At 37.9% G+C, this 17,157-nt stretch overlaps 1 long non-coding RNA gene across 5 annotated transcripts; it reads right to left on the bottom strand.

Annotated features, from left to right (window-relative positions):
* Positions 1-921: 921 nt before the first annotated feature.
* LOC120070412 lies at positions 922-15,834 on the bottom strand. Of its 5 annotated transcripts, none has more exons than XR_005479920.1 (4): positions 15,306-15,834; positions 13,210-13,500; positions 9,745-9,829; positions 922-1,379 (listed from the first exon to the last, which is right to left on the bottom strand). It is a non-coding gene; the product is annotated as an uncharacterized LOC120070412 (long non-coding RNA). The 5 variants fall into 5 exon arrangements; XR_005479914.1 differs by having other exon boundaries at positions 9,713-9,829; XR_005479909.1 differs by lacking the exon at positions 9,745-9,829 and having other exon boundaries at positions 15,306-15,833.
* Between the last annotated feature and the right edge of the window lie 1,323 nt (positions 15,835-17,157).

Consider the following 17,157-nt stretch of genomic DNA (forward strand, 5'->3'; position numbering starts at 1 on the left):
GTTGAGAGCCTCCACTGTCTAAGATTTATTTTTTCAATTCAGTGAGTTGTTTAACTTCGGTTTCTCTTTCTCTACTTTCTAATGTTTGGTTTTGTTATTTTCATATTATTAAGTTTCTAACTTTTTGTTGTTTGGTGGGTGGTAGGGTGCCTCATTGTATTTTGATCCAGCAACCCATAGACTCCATCCATATCGTACTTTATATAAGTAACATAGGTACTTCTCTATTCGAACTAGTTCTCTTCTTACATTATAAGTATTTCTAGATTTTTTTCTAAACTTCCTTTTATTGTTTTGTTATGCAGCCCAAACTAATACGGAATATTCAATTAGTTTGAGGTTGGTGTGTTACTTTTTTTTGTATTCCTTTATATTCCATTTCAGTTTTTTTTTTTTTTTTTTGTGTGTGTTATTAATTTTGGTGTTACTTATACAATGGATATATTACATGGATTGTTTGATATTTTTTTATGTTATTAATTTTGGTGTTATTAATTTTAAAATCTTTTTATGAGTATTTGCATTGTGTTCAATTATTTTTAATGTTTACATGCTCTTAATATTGAAGTTACCTAAGTTACCAATGTGAGATTTTTATTTTTTGAAGATTGAACAATAAAAATATAGCTTAATTAATTAATAAATATAAATATATTACTTAGACTTAATAANAGATTGAACAATAAAAATATAGCTTAATTAATTAATAAATATAAATATATTACTTAGACTTAATAAATTTTAGTAATTAATATAATCATTTTTAATTATTTTAATATAAAATTGAATTGTATATCATATCTTGAGATTCGAAAGAATTAAAAAAATGCAATCAATGTCGTATTCCAAATAGGATGGATACAATAATTTGATTATAAGATTTTTTAAAAAAAATAGTTTTCATATAGGCAAATTATTATAGAGTATAAAAACTAAACCAGATAGCACTAATATGACAATTTTGTACACCTAAACACAGACATATGAACTCAGACATAACAACTCTACACACCCAAACACAGACATGAACTCAGACTTACAACTTTGCACATCCAAACACAGACATATCAACTCAGACATAACAACTCTACACACCCAAACACATACATTAGAACTCCCCAGACATTAGAACTCCCCACATCCTATATCATCTTAGCGCCCCAAACAGTCTCTTACTATATGTGTTGTGTTGTATTTTTTGGCTTCTACAAACGATTATATACTTGGTTATGTTGTTTTTTTTTTTCTTTAATATAGGGTATTTTCTCAACTACATATGTTTTTCTTTTTTATAAAGATATATCTTGTTTTTTAAATACACTATAGTTTCTCTTTATGATTATACTTTTGTTGAGATGTTAAACCAAAATCTCCAACTCCTGGCAAAACAAATAAAACATAAATAGTTAGTGGCTATTTAATAATTATTACAAATTTACCCGGTTGTTTTCTAGTTAAACAAAAGCAAGAAAAGAAATGCACAACATAAATTTCATTTCTATGTGAGTAGCTTGTATATCGAAATACAGAGAAATAGAGTTTGAGAGGGAGTTGTGAAGAAGAACTCGTCTTAGTTTACTGGTATTTTATAATTTTGAAATGAACGAAGCTTGAAGATCATTTGAAGAGTAGATGTAGGTGGAAACACCAAACTACTATACATCTCTATGTTTATCTTTCTCTTCTCTTTTCATTTATGAACTTACATGCTTAAACATTTCATGTTTAAATCCAAGAATTTATGTTCAAGTTTCTCATTGAAAGGAAGAACAAAAAGAGAGAGAGAGATCATAGTGTTTTTTTTCCCTGATTTATGATGTTTCAGTCAAATTAGAATGAAAGAGATAGAGGAAGGAGGGATACTTTGATAAGAATCAAGGTATTCCGCACATTCTGATTGGACCAATTACAAGATCCAAAGTAGCAAAGATTCAACAATCATTTATTCTTCATGTACAAGATTGGATAGGGTCGGTTCTCCTCTATTTCATGTGGAAAATGCTGATCCAATAAGCAAAAGAGCATTTGGAGTATTGAAGGTCAATGTTTGTTCGGTTGAAGTGGAACATGGACTAGACATTAAGTTTCCACGAGTTCAAGAACTTTGAAGAATTTTTGTATTATGTTCACAAACATTTTATTGTACTTTCAACTTTAATTTTATTTCTATGACTAGTCAAAGATGGAGGCTGCCATTAATGATGTTACATTAAAGATGGAGGATGAGAAGGAATTTAATGCTTTGTATTAAATAGATTAGAATCTCTACAAGGTTATATAAAGTCTTTTATCCTTCATTTGTAAGAAGCTTTGATTAATGAAATTCGAGATCTCATAATTGAGACTTTTCCCTTAGAATTTTACAATTCTCTTGATAGAATGCATGTGAGCCATTCAATCTAACCTTCATCGAGTTGATTGTGGAGTGACTTAATGTAGAATAAGATTTTCCAATATTGCTTCAAGATTTTCGACCAAGAAGTAATGTAATTCTAGCCTTTTCTCAAAGTTGAACTAAATTATATAGGGAAGTGTTAATTTCATAGATTCAAAGGTTCTTGCTACATAATAGCTTAGGTCTTTGGGATGAGGGTTAGACTTTCCTTTGTTGGGGTTGATGCCCTAAAGTCTCATGTCCTGTAGTTTGTAAACAATTTGTACGAACGTTTGTGTTATTGATATATGATATTTACTTCACATCTTGTATTTTCGCTCAGTTGCTTGTTTTATTTGTTTTATCACAAACTAATAAACATAAAATCCCTAGTTATCTGTATGTGACTCAAACATGTATGTGGTGACATACAAAAGGATCATGTCTTGAGTGATAATCAAAATGGTCTTGTAGTACATGGATATAGGAAGGAAACCTTATCCTGGTAACGCTACGAACGCAACCCGCTTTGTGAAATAATCACAAGTGTTGTGACTTGTCACAGAATGGTCTATCCTAGGGTTGGCAAAATCCCTTCGGGGTCGGGTCCCTACAGGGCTCCACCCCGATCGAGCGGGGGGAATCTCCAGTTTGACCGGGGATTGGGGTCAAAATCGAAGAATGTTTTTTCGGGGTCCCATCTGGACGGCAAGCAAGGACGGGGATGGTATCCCCGCCCCGATCCCGACCTCGATTTTATATAGTTATATTTTTAATATTTTATAATATATTATTATAATATATAAAATAACTTATTTTATATGTATGTTTATAATGTATTACTATAGACTTATAGTGTTGTTGAGCCCCAATATTGAATATATAAATTCTAAAATTTAAGCCCAAACTTAAAAATAAAAAAAAAAAAGGGGGGGGGGGGGGGGGGAATCCCGCGGGGACTTAATAGGGGATTCCCCGAGGAAAATTTAGTTAGAGGAATCCCCGCAGGGAAATGGCGAATTGGGCCCCGTTTCCTTGACGGGGAATCCCCACCCCTGTCCCCGCCTTCAAATGGCGAATGGGGCCCTGTTTCACTGCCATGATAGTATGTATTAAAGTGATATGTTGTGGTCACCAGGTATAGCACCACGAATAAGGAAGGGAAGTGACGGCAAGAACATAGTTAGGGAGCGGGACCCCGACCTGCAAAAACCCGAGGTGCAAGCAAAGAGGTATGGGATCTGCCACCCTCGTGACCCCCTGGTCAAACCTGGCAGAGGGTTAGGACCAAGAAGTGGGCCTCGAAACTTCAACTGTACTCCCACCAGGACCGTCGTCCTCAGAAATCCGAGTAGAACATATGGCTATGGCTGCAGCTACTGGGAACGTCGTCACGCAAGCCGTGGTGGGACAGCTAAGGGGCATGGTGGCCGAGCAGATCGCCCAGCACGTACAGTCACAATAGGCGCCATCCTTGTCAGTCCCATTACCATCAGCTCAGAATCAGGATAGGGCCACGAGTCGAACCGTGGCAGGCCCTTCGTTGGAAGCTGGATACCTGTGAGATTTCAAGAAGTATGATCCCCGATGTTTAACGGATCCTTAAAAGACCCCACAAATGCAAAATTGTGGTTGTCTACTGTTGAGGGGATCTTCCAGTATATGAAGTGTCCAGAGGAGCAGAAGCTGTAGTGTGCCACTTTCGTTCTCATCGACAATGCCAAGCGTTGATGGCGCTCGACTGAGAGAATAATAGAAGTCAGTGGAGGCCAAGCCACGTGGGATCAGTTAAAGGAGCGGTTTTATGAGAAGTACTTCTCTGCTCATATGAGGTACAACAAGCAGGCTGAGTTCATGAACTTGAAGCAGGGAACCATGACAGTGGAAGAGTATGAAGAGGAGTTTGACAAATTGTCTTGTTTTACCCCTGACCTGGTGTCTACCGAGGCAAAAAGGGTTGAAAGATTTGTGCAAGGACTCCAAGATAGGGTGCGAGGCATCGTGCAAGCCCTGGAGCCTCCCACCTATGCCGCAACCTTTCGAGCGGCAGCATGCGTGGGTTGTCCTTCAGGGATAGAGTTCCTGAAGTCCCTAACGGAGGAACCGGCCCCCGACCAGAAGAGAAAGGTTAAGCAGAAAGCTTTGGGACCTCCGCAGAAGGTCCAGAGCATAAGCAGGTCAGTAGGCCATGCTCAACGACAGGCTACGACTTCAGGAAGAGTTTGGAGGGAAAAGTCGGTTTGCAAGTCTTGTGGGAAGCGTCATTGGGGACATTGTCTGAATGGCATAGGGACATGCTTCAAATGTAAGCAGATAGGGCGTACGGCAGACCAATGCCCTAGTAATGGTTTCGGAAGTGCGAGGGGTCAGCCCCCGAGTTCGCATTAGGGTAGTTCAAACCAATAGCAGCAGTAAGGTCGGGTCTACGCCACCAGTCATCGGGAAGCTGAGCACTCGGGAATAGTGGTGACAGGTACGCTCCCAATCTTGGGGCACTATGCCTTGACATTGTTTGACTCTGGCTCGTCCCACTCTTTCATTTCTTCGTTGTTTGTAAAGCATGCCATGTCAATTTTGGAGCCTTTGGGCTATGTTTTGTCAGTGTCTACACCGTCGGGAGAAATTATGATAGCCAGTGAAAAGATAAAAGCATGTCGTTAGAAATAGCAAATCGCACCCTTGATGTGACTCTGATAGTAATACACATGCATGATTTCGATGTAATTCTGGGATGGATTGGTTGGCTGCCAACCATGCTAGTATAGATTGTTCTCGTAAGGAGGTGAATTTTAACCCCCCTAGAGAAGCCAGCTTTAAGTTCAAAGGGGTCGAGACAGTAGTTTTGCCTAAGGTGATTTCAACATTTAAGGATAAGAGATTGATTAGCCAAGGTGTCTGGAGTATCCTAGCTAGCGTAGTTGACACAAGGAAAACCGAGGTTGCACTAACCTCTGAACTAGTTGTGCGAGATTATCCCGATGTATTTCTGGAAGAACTTCCAGGATTGCCTCCACTAAGAGAGATTGATTTTACGATTGAACTAGAGCCAGACACTATTCCTATATCCAAAGCCCCGTACAGAATGGCTCCGGTAGAATTGAAAGAATTGAAGGTTCAATTGCAGGAACTGCTTGATAAAGGGTTCATATGACCCAGTGTTTCTCCTTGGGGTGCACCAGTGTTGCTTGTGAAGAAAAAGGATAGGTCGTTACGTTTATGTATAGACTACAGGGAGTTGAATAAGGTGACCATTAAGAATAAGTACCTACTTCCTAGAATCGATGACCTGTTTGACCAGCTACGGGTGCTACCGTATTTTCCAAGATTGACCTATGGTCAGGTTACCATCAGCTGAGAATCAGCGACAGTGATATTCCGAAAATTGCATTCCGATTAACATATGGGCATTACGAGTTCATTGTAATGTCTTTTGGTCTAACCAATGCTCCAGCGGTATTCATGGATTTGATGAACCGGGTGTTCAAGGACTTCCTAAAAGCCTTTGTAATCGTTTTTATTGATAACATTTTGGTATACTCCAAGACAGAGGCGAAGTATGAAGAACATCTTAGGAAGGTCCTAGGAACACTGAGGGAAAACAAACTGTATGCAAAGTTTTCTAAGTGCGAGTTCTGGCTATGGAAGGTGTCCTTCCTTGGGCACGTGGTGTCGAAGGACGAGGTTTCAGTGGATCCAGCTAAGATTGAAGCCGTTACCAATGGCCCGCGCCCTACGACAGTTCATAGGTGCGTTAGTTTCCTGGGTTTGCTGGGATACTATCGTAGGTTTGTAGAGAATTTCTCTAGCATGCGCCCACACCGTTGGACCCAGCTAACCAGGGAAAGGAGTTCGTTTGTTTGGAGAAAAGCATGTGAGGATAGTTTTCAGGACCTCAAGCAGAGGTTGGTTTCGACCCCGGTTCTCACCGTACCAAATGGCTTTGGGAACTTCGTGATCTACAGTGATGCTTCTAAGAAGGGTTTGGGTTGTGTGCTTATGCAATATGATAGGGTGGTTGTCTATGCCTCCCGCCAGTTGAAGAACCATGAGCGCAACTATCCTACCCACGACTTGGAATTGGCAGTGGTAGTGTTTTCCTTGAAGATCTGGAGACACTACTTATATAGGGAAAAGATCCAAGTGTTCACTGACCACAAGAGTCTGAAATACTTCTTCACCCAGAAAGAGTTAAACATGAGGCAGCGCAGGTGGCTCGAGTTGGTAAAAGATTATGACTGCAAGATCCTCTATCACCTAGGTAAGGCGAATGTGGTAGTCGATGCCCTCAGTCGAAAGGTAGCTCATTCAGCCGCCTTGATCACTAAGTAGGTCAATTGTGTAAAGACCTAGAACGAGCAGAGATTGCGGTGGTAGTGGGAGAAGTCACTTCGCAGCTAGCCCAGTTGACAGTGCAACCAACCTTGAGGCAGCGGATTATTGATGCACAACAGGGTGATCCCGATCTAGTCCAGAAGTGTCGTCAGGTAGGGTCAGGTCAGGCAAGTGAATTTTCTGTGTCAGTGGACAAGGGTCTTTTGTATTAGGGACGGTTGTGCGTCCCAGCAGATGATGGATTGAAAGGAAAAATGTTGGTGAAAGCTCATAACTCTCCATTCTCGATGCATCCAAGTAGTACCAAAATGTACCAAGATGTGAAACTGTATTACTAGTGGTTCAATATGAAAAGGGAGATAGCTGAATATGTCAGTAGATGTTTAGTCTGTCAGTAGGTGAAGACCCCGAGGCAGAAGATAGCAAGCTTGCTACTACCATTGGATGTGTCAGAGTAGAAATGGGAGAGCGTGGCTATGGATTTTATTACGGGATTGCCCAAGACAACGAAGGGCTTCTCGGTGATTTGGGTTGTGATAGACAGACTCACCAATGAGTGAGATAGTAAGGTTTCATGGTGTGTCAGTGTCAATTGTGTCCGACAGAGACCCTCGTTTCACCTTCAGTTTTTGGAAGAGCCTCCAAACAGCTTTAGGGTCGTGGTTGAATTTTATTACAGCGTTTCACCCCCAAACTGATGGGCAAACGGAACGTTTAAATCAGATATTGGAGGACATGTTGCACGCTTGTGTGTTGGAATTCTCAGGGGGTTGGGACTCCCACTTACATTTGGCAGAGTTCGCTTATAATAATAGCTATCAGGCTACCATTGACATGTCGCCGTTTGACGCTCTTTATGGTAGAGGTTGCAGGTCTCCTGTTTTCTAGGGTGAGATTGGGGAGAGGAAACTGGTGGGGACTGAGTTAGTGGAGTTGACGAATGAAGCCATGCAAAAAATCAGGGCCAGAATGCTAGCAGCACAAAGTAGACATAAAAGTTATGTGGATGTTAGGCGAAAAAATCTGGAGTTCGAAGCAGGTGACAAAGTGTTCCTGAAAGTAGCGCCGATAAAGGGTGTCCTGAGATTCGGGAAGAAGGGTAAGCTAAGTCCACATTTTGTAAGGCCATTCGAGATTTTGGAATGGGTCGGCTTTATGGCTTACCATTTGGCCTTGCCACCGTCCCTCTCCGTGGTCCATAATGTATTTCATGTCTCCATGCTGAGGAAATATTTAACAGACCCGTCTCATATGGTGGACTTTGAGCCCTTGCAACTGAATGAAAACTTGCGTTACAAGGAAAAGCCCGCGCAAATTATGGCCAGGGAGGTGAAAGTTTTACGCAGCAAGGAGGTGCCATTGGTGAAGGTTATGTGGCAGAATCATCAGTTTGAGGAAGCAACTTGAGAGCACGAGGACAAGATGAGGGCACTGCATCCATAGCTCTTCCCAGGATTAGAAACTTTCGAGGAACGAAAGTTTATTTAAAAGGGGGAGAGTGTAACGCCCTAAAAAGTTTTTTTTTTTAAAAAAAAAAAAAAGGAATGTTGGTTATTTAGGAAGAGAATTAGGGTTCAAAAAGGGGCCTTGGGATACGTGCAAAACTTCTTTTTTTCTTTTTCTTCTTCTTCTTCCTCTTTCCAACTCACCTCCCCCCACCCCCAATTTTTCTGCAGTCACCATTTTCGGGCTTGCTTACTCACGCCCGCCCTTCGTCCTGCATCAACCGCACTCTTCGCCGTCGTTTATCCGTTCGTCGACAAGGTGCATAGCCGAAGCCGCCGTCGAGCACAAACCAGAAGGCAGATCCATCTGCCGCTCGCCGTCTTTTTTCATCCTATCCTTCACTCGACCAGACGCGGATCGCTCACCCCCTTCGTACCAGTCGCGCGAGTTCCAGCCACGCCGAGCTCCCCTTCCGCCTCTGTTCGTCCGCCACATATCAACGTTTTGTCGTTAGCCGAAGCCCAGCGTGCGTCAGATCGCTCACCTCGTTCGTTTGCACACCAAAAAAGTTTCAGTTGTCGCCGATTCATGGTTGGTTCTACCTAATCCTTCTGTTCAGGGTAAGTATCGGTTCCCTTTTGGCAGCCCACTGTCTCTTGAGATTCTTGGGCCTAATTTATGATTGGTTACAGGAACGTGCGGCGGTGAAGGAAGTTCAATCCATTATGGGTTTTTGTGCTGAATTTGATGTGATAAGGTGCATGGATAAACTGAAGATAGTGGTATGAGTAGACTGTGAAACAGTTGATTAAAGTATTGTTAAAGTTTGATGTTGAGTCATGGCCTTGCTTGCATGCTTATGTTTGATTATGTACTGGATGTTTGTAAGCTTATGTCCATATGAGATTTTAGTGACTGTTAATGTACCATTGGGCCATGCACATCGCATGTGTGAGCCTTCGAGCCCACACCTATGGTGTCCTTTTTGGGATTACCACTCGTATTTATGTCATGACCTTTGTGTCACTACTTATTTTGGGTCCAATTGATAGACTAATAGATCACTGAGTGAGCCCAGTAGTGGGCCGCTTACTGAGTATATTTTATACTCACCCTTTTCTTTCCCTATTTTTCAGGTAAAAGTAATGACAGACTGGTGCATGACAAGAGAGATCCATGACTTGGCCATTAGGACGATTCGCTGCTTCCGTATATAGTATTATGTTTTGAAACCTGGTTTAGGAGTTAGGCATTTTTTTCACTTTTATGCAAAATATATCAATTTTATTATTTGACTATTTAATTTCATTCATTTGTTTTTAGTAGGGTTTAAGGGTACCCCGAATAGTAAATTATTTTATTTTACTTTGTTTTAGTTTATTTATTATTATTTAATTATGTTTTCACATCTTTGCTCATTTGAGCATTATTAAATAAAATCTTGGCTCTTTAATTTGATGATTTAAAAGAAATTGTACGATTTGGCCTATGCATGCATGAAGTAGCGTCCTAGAATGTAGTAGGAAACTAAGGTCGTTACAGATGGTATCAGAGCGAAACCTCTCCCAGTAAGATGTAGTTCGGGGACGAACCAAGTGGAAGCTGGTGCGCATGTAACGTCCCGAGTTCATGAGGGGTACATGAATGAATCGATATCACATCCAGATGAGAGGGATCCTGAAGACATGAAAGTATGATTAAGAAAGGCTTAAAAGAATTGAAAGTTACTATATATACCAACAAGGTACACCTTCCTTTTTTATGGCTCAATCATAAGAACTCCAAAATTAAGCGTGCTTAGCTTGGGTCAATCCTATGTTGGGTGATCTCCTGGGAGTTTTCCTAGGATGCATTTGAGTGAGGATAAAGCATACTGAAAGGACTCGTGTTGATTTGTGGGAACAACTTTCACTTCTAAAAAGTATTAAAGGCAAGGGAGGATGACATAGTCAGGTCGCAAGGGACGCAGGGAATGCCAGGGCCATTACGGGCCGAATTCAGAATCAATGGTACATGAGAGACATCAAGGGCTTTCTGGTGAAGAAACTTATGAGTACACTAAGGTACTTTTTGCTGCAAACAAAAGGCTATGGTCTTTGAAACTGATGAGGGAGACCGGTCTTAGATTCAAGATGTACCTATCACATGACTTCTAAGAAGAGCTAGTTTATTGATTACAAATCAGAGGAAGGAGACTTTGTTTACATGGGTAATAACAATGAGTATGAAATCATTGGAATAGGCTCAGTGTTACTAAAGCTTGCAGATGGGAAGTCCTATTGAGGGATGTTATGTTCCAAAGCTCAAAAGAAATCTTATTTCCTTGGGTATACTTCATGACCAGGGTTGTACATTCACTGGTGAAAGAGGTTCTTTAACGATAGAAAAGCAAGGGAGAACAGTCCTTATAGGGAAGAAAATTGATGGCCTATATGACATTAGTGAAAGAGGCTTGAATGAACTCATGAAGCAAGGCTTGATTTAGACTAGAGGCATTAAAAAACTCGGCTTTTATGAACATTGTGTGTATGAAAAATCCAAGAGAATGAAGTTCACAAAAGGAGTTCATATAACCAAGGTCATCATTGACTATATCCATGGAGACCTATGCGGCCCTTTTAAAACCCCTTCATGAAGAGGTTCCAAGTATTTCCTATCACTTATAGATGACTAATCTAGAAAGGTGTGGACATACTTGCTTAAATCTAAAGATCAAACCTTTGAAAACTTTAAAATTTGAAAAGTTAAAGTTGAAACTCATACTGAAAGAAGAATTAAATTTCTCAGAATGGATAATGGCCTAGAGTTTCTAGAGAAAAACTTTAGCTCTCTTTGTGATGAGTGTGGAATAACTAGACACAGAACAGTAACTTATACCCCCTCAATAAAATGGAGTTGCAGAGAAGATGAATAGAACACTGATGGAAAAGGTTAGATGTATGCTATCAAAGGCTAGAATTTCATAAGAATTTTGGGTTGAAGCTTTTGTTACAGCACATTACACAATTAATAAAAGCCCGAGTGTTTATATTGACATGAAAACTCCTGAAGAGAAGTGGAGAGGAATACCCCTTATCTTTCAAATCTAAAGCCTTTTGGATGCACTGCTTATGTTCATACTAAGCAAAGTAAGGTGGAACCTAGAGCCTTGAAATGTATGTTCATAGGGTATCCTAAAGGAATAAAAGGTTCCAAGTTATGGGATTTCAATTCTAATAGAAGTTTAATCAGCATATATGTGACTTTCAAAGAAAGTGAGTCCTATATGGACTCTGAAACAGTGAAGCAATCAATCCTAAAGAATCAATTTGAACCCTCCACCAGCTCACACATTAAAGTTCACCCTAGTCTTGAGAACTCAATGATAGTTGAAGATCCAATACAACCCATAAATGCCCCTAGCACCTGTGAAGTTAGGTCAGATAGCCAAGTTGAGAACCTACATGACTATCTACCTTCAAGAGACGGAGAAAGGACTACCAGACTTCCCTCTTGATTTGTAAGAGCTTATTGCATTTCTATTCATTTTATGGAAAATTATAATGAAGAACCTAACATTTTTTAAGAAGCTTAAACAGTGATGAAAAAGACCAATGGTTAGCATTATGAAAAGTGAGATTGACTCCCTCTACAAGAATGAAGCATGAATCTTGGTGGATAAACCACTTAATAATGGCATCATTCCTTGTAAATGGGTTTACAAGAATAAGTTTATAGGGAAAAGTAATGAAGAAGTGAAGCACAAAGCTAAAGGCTTTAAACAAAAGGAAGGGGTCGATTATACAAAAATATTCTCTCCAGTGGTAAAACATACCTCAATTAGAGTTCTCCTAGCTATTGTAGCATGTGAAGACCTTGAGCTAGAGCAAATGGATGCCACTACAGCCTTTCTACATGGAAACTTAGAAGAAGACTCTACATGGAACAGCCTAAAGGTTTTGAAATTCAAAGGAAGACAAATTTGGTTTGCAAGTTGAAAATGTCTTTATATGGGCTCAAACAATCACCTAGATGCTAGTACAAGAGATTTGATGACTTCGTAGACCAAATAAACTTTGCCAGAAGCTTACATGACCCCTATGTCTACTTTAAAACCTTTAGTGATGGCAGTCTAGTCTATTTGTTGTTATATGTTGATGATATGTTGTTGGCAGGGAAAGACTTGACTAAATTAAATGAGATTAAAGATTAGCTAAGTGCTAAGTTTGAGATGAAGGATCTAGGGCCAGCTAAGAAGATCTTAGGAATGGAGATTATAGGGCAAAGAAGTATAAGAGAACTATTTCTATCACAGGGTCAGTACACTAGAAAAGTGCTAGACAAATTTAACATGACCAATGCCAAAGCTGTGAACACTCATGTGGGACAACAATTCAAGTTATCTGCTACAAACTCTCCTAGAAAACCAGTTAAGAGGAAACCTATGGTTAATGTTACCTATTCTAACATCATAGGGAGTTTGATGTATCTAATGGTGTGCATCAGGCTAGATCTAGCTTATAGCTCAAGTTTGGTCAGCAGGTATATGGGAAACCTAGGTAAAAACCATTAGGAAGCTATTAAATGGGTATTTCGATACCTAGTGGGAACAGTGAACAAAGGCCTTCTATACATAGCTCTTAATGGAACTAAACTATTCCTAACGGGATATGTTGATGCAGATTTTGCATGGGACAGTGATAAGAGGAGAGGCTTCTCTTTTATGTTGGAAGGAAACCTCATAAGTTGAAAGTCTAACCTACAACCAGTAGTTGCCCTATCAACTACTGAGGCTAAATTCATAGTTGTATTAGAGGCTGTTAAAGAAGCAATTTGGTTACGAGGTTTAATCAGTGAACTAGGCTACAAACAAGAATCAGTAAAACTTCGATGCAACAATAAGAGTGTCATACTGAAGGAAAATTTTCAAAAAAAAAGATCCTTTGAGTGGAAGAAAAGATCGAACCAAATTCCATTTCTCATTGAATATAAATTTTACAATAAATCAAGAACAAGATATGCATTTACGCAATTATAGCATGCTTAAAAAGAATACTTAGGGTTTCAGAAACCCTTACCTTTTACAGAACCCTTTCTTCAAAAACTCCCTCGTACAAGCCACAAACGGAACTTCTTCTCCACTCGGATCTCCTTTTTCACGCGAACACCACCACTTGAGAACCCTCTATATTCTCTTGGGATAAAGGATTCAAGCAAGAGTTGTGGGCTTTGCTTGAATCCTTGGAAGAGGGAAGGAGATGGATAGGGGGAGAGGGAAGAGAAGAACTTTTCTTCTTTGTAAACTTTTTCTTGGAAAGAACCCTTCGCTCAGAGCCAATTGAGAAAGAAGATGAAAAATCTCCAACCACCTTAATCACAACCCACGTAAAAACATTAAGACAATAAGGGGAGAGAGTTGTAACTCCTTCTCTTTAATTAATTTCAATTAAATTAATATTAATAATATATATATATATAACTACTTTATTATATATATACACTATATGTTATATCAAATATAACATATAGCCTATAATTTTATATTGCATCAAATACAACATAAACTATAGATTTTATTTTCTCTCAACAATACATGGCATTTAATATAAATGACATTTATATTATATTCACTTATATGAATCTCATCCATATAATTGATATTTGGATCATATCCGAATATTTAATTCCTCTCAGTATAAATCATATTTATATTTAATTACATGAATCTCATTCATATAATTGGTATTTGAATCATATTCAAATTCCTCTCGTATTACCTTAAATTATAATGTATCAAATACATTATATTAATTATGTCACATATATAATCAACTTAATTAATTATATCATATATAATTAATTCTCTTAATTAATTTGAACACTTCAAATTAATCCAAAATTGATTCTCAATTAAATCCTTGTTGAGCCACAGAGGGGACCTTATGCACCTGTAGATTGAAGCTCCAATGGTACTCGGATAATTAATTAAACTCTTTAATTAAATAACCCAACATCCGTTAACTGTCGGTCACTCCATTAAAGACCGATAGTTGCACTCTTCGCACTACAGATAAATTTCTATATCCATTGGATATAACCAATCAATAGTGCGATGAACCTTCACAAATTGCTCATAAGTATAGCTAGGCCAAAATACCATTTTACGCCTGTAGTTACATCTAACTTCTTAAGCACCACTGATTCCTATAATGAACAATAAGTCATAGTCCAACGATGACTAAGTCCCTCTCGGGCCAGGAGAGAGTGTGTCACTATGTTCAAGACCCGGAATCAACCCTTAAGGGAGCAATTTATCTACTTGCTTCTGCATCAGGGAATGAGTGAATTTCATCTTGTGTAGCTATGTTCCCAGCTCCCCAGTCAAACGAGTCCCCAAAATGGTAGGTTTGTTGAGTTGGCAATCTAGCCACTACCATCTATGCAAATCCAAGAACTGCCTTCATAAGCAAGAGTTCACAACTCACTTAGGATTCAGGTCATGTCACCTATGGTCATTCTAGTGAAATGTAAGTCTCTATTATTAACGACGTTATATAAAAAGACTAATCATTTCTTGGTCTGGTCTTATACAAACTCTTTATATAGAAAACCCCCACTCAGATGTCTCCACATGAATGATCAGGATCAGATCATTTGTAGAACTTTACAAAATTTGTAATACCTACAAAGCAGGTCGTATCCTTAGTGTCTCTAAGATAAGGTACCCAGCCTTATCCATCTATTACAGACCATTTAGGTTATTTTATTTAAACGAGATCCACTTGTATGTCTCTACATACTTGTTTAAATTACATAAAATAACCTCGGATTTTAGTTTATTGGATTGAGTAAATGCTTATAAAATAACACTTATTTTATTAACAACAGTATGTTTATGCAATGTTTACAAACTACGAGATTACCAAGAGATTTAAGACACCAATCCTAACACATACACCTCACAAAGATCCAACAATATCATGATAGAACAAAACGTATTAATGTAGAGCTTTTCTTTGTAAGGGACATCATTGAAAGAGGAACAATCAACATTCAGAAAGTCAAAACAGAAGAAAATGCAACTGGTTTTTAACTAAAGCTCTACCAAGACCTAAATTTGATCATTACCTAAGTCTACTCAGAGTAGTAGATTTAAATGAAGGGAAATAGTTACATGTTTGATGATCTTCAAGGAGATTTTGCTTCAAAAGGGATATTTATTGAGAAGCTGAACCAAAATCTCCAACTCCTGTCAAAACAAATAAAACAGAAAATAGTTAGTGGATGTTAAATAGTTATAAGAAATTTACTCGGCTGTTTTCTAGTTATCTATAATAAAAGCAAAAGCAAGAAAAAAAATGCACAACATAATATTCATTTTCTGTGTGAGTAGCTTGTATATGAAAATACAGAGAAATAGAGTTTAAGAGGGAGGTGCGAAGAAGAACTTGTCTTTGTTTATTGGTATTTTGTAATCTAGAAGATGAATAAAGCTTGAAGATCATTTGAAGAGTAGATGTAGGTGTAAACACTGAACCACTATACATCTTTGTGTTCATCTTTCTCTTCTCTTTTCATTTATGAACCTGCATGCTTAAACATTTCATGTTTGAATCCAAGGAAGAACAAAGAGAAAGAGAGAGAGATTAGAGTGTTTTTTTCCTTGATTTATGATGTTTCTGTTAAATTAAAACGAAATAGATAGAGGAAGGAGAGATACTTACCACCTATTGAATCTAATGTGCAACGTGGGCATTTTGAGATCACATACGGCGGCTACTTCAATTTTTCTTTTCTTGGGTTAGCTCATCCGAGAAGAGTTATTCGGCTTTGTTGATGTTTGATCTTTGACAAACAAATATCATTTTCTTTCTTGGGCTAACAAGAAGAATAGCAGATTTTAACTTTTCATTTGTAAAAATAGCAAATCAACATTTCATTCATAAAAATAGCAAAACAAATTAAAGATAAAATATAAACGAATTTATAAAAGTCTAAACTACCTCCAGCCATACAAATGAAATTGCTAATGACTTATTAAGAAATATTCATAATTACATTATAGTTAAAATAAACATCTACAGACTATCAGTTGGTCAGATTCTAGCACTGCACCGACCTCTTTTCCAACCAAGTTGCCACCATTTTCCTCTCTGAAATCGGCTCCTCTGCCAACAATAGTGCGGTCATGAATAGAATCTCCAAGGCAAATTAGTTATTGCCAACACCTTTCATATGTTTGAACCTTTTCATAATGGCTCGATAGGAATCACTTTGGAAATGAGAGATTTTGGGACTTGAACTCTTGGTCGATGGTCGATTAAGTCGAGCTTTTCATCTATACCCCAATGGATTTGATTGGTTAAGTCAAGCCTCTAAATTAGACTCGTCAATTGAGAACAAAAAATAAAATCACTAAGAAATAAATGAAAATTGAAAATTAGATAAAATAAAAAATTTGAAATTGAAGATAAGATCAAACATGATATTTGAAATATATATATATATATTCGATTGTTTAAAAATATTATATTCAATTTTTAAAATTCGAAAGTGTAGAGAGATAATTTAGGAGAAAACGAGGATTTATGCTAAAGATTTGCAAATGCCAATTGCAGTATAACTAAATTCAGATGGGGCATTTTAGGGTTAAAGAAGAATTAATTACACTGTAATTAGTTTTCAAACTAATTAAAAAATTTTAGGGTTAAAGAAGAATTAATTACACTGTAATTATTTCACTAATAAATAATACTATTTAATACTTAATATAATATCTATTACTCAATGGAAAATCACTAAACCATTAATACATCACTTTTGAACTCACCCAAAATTCTGTAACAATACTTTTTCTGGTTCTATGACCAGATATTGTGTTTAAAAGTGAGGACTGGATTGATAAAAACTTTACTCTAATAATTGCATTCATGAAAAAAGAACCGATTTAGATTGGAGTATGAAAATTTCAATTAAAAATCATCAATTGAAATTACTACACAATCATGATGTGGCGTTGATGTCAA

Source organism: Benincasa hispida, chromosome 1 (genome assembly GCF_009727055.1).
Source record: "Benincasa hispida cultivar B227 chromosome 1, ASM972705v1, whole genome shotgun sequence".
NCBI classification, from domain to species: Eukaryota; Viridiplantae; Streptophyta; class Magnoliopsida; order Cucurbitales; family Cucurbitaceae; genus Benincasa; species Benincasa hispida.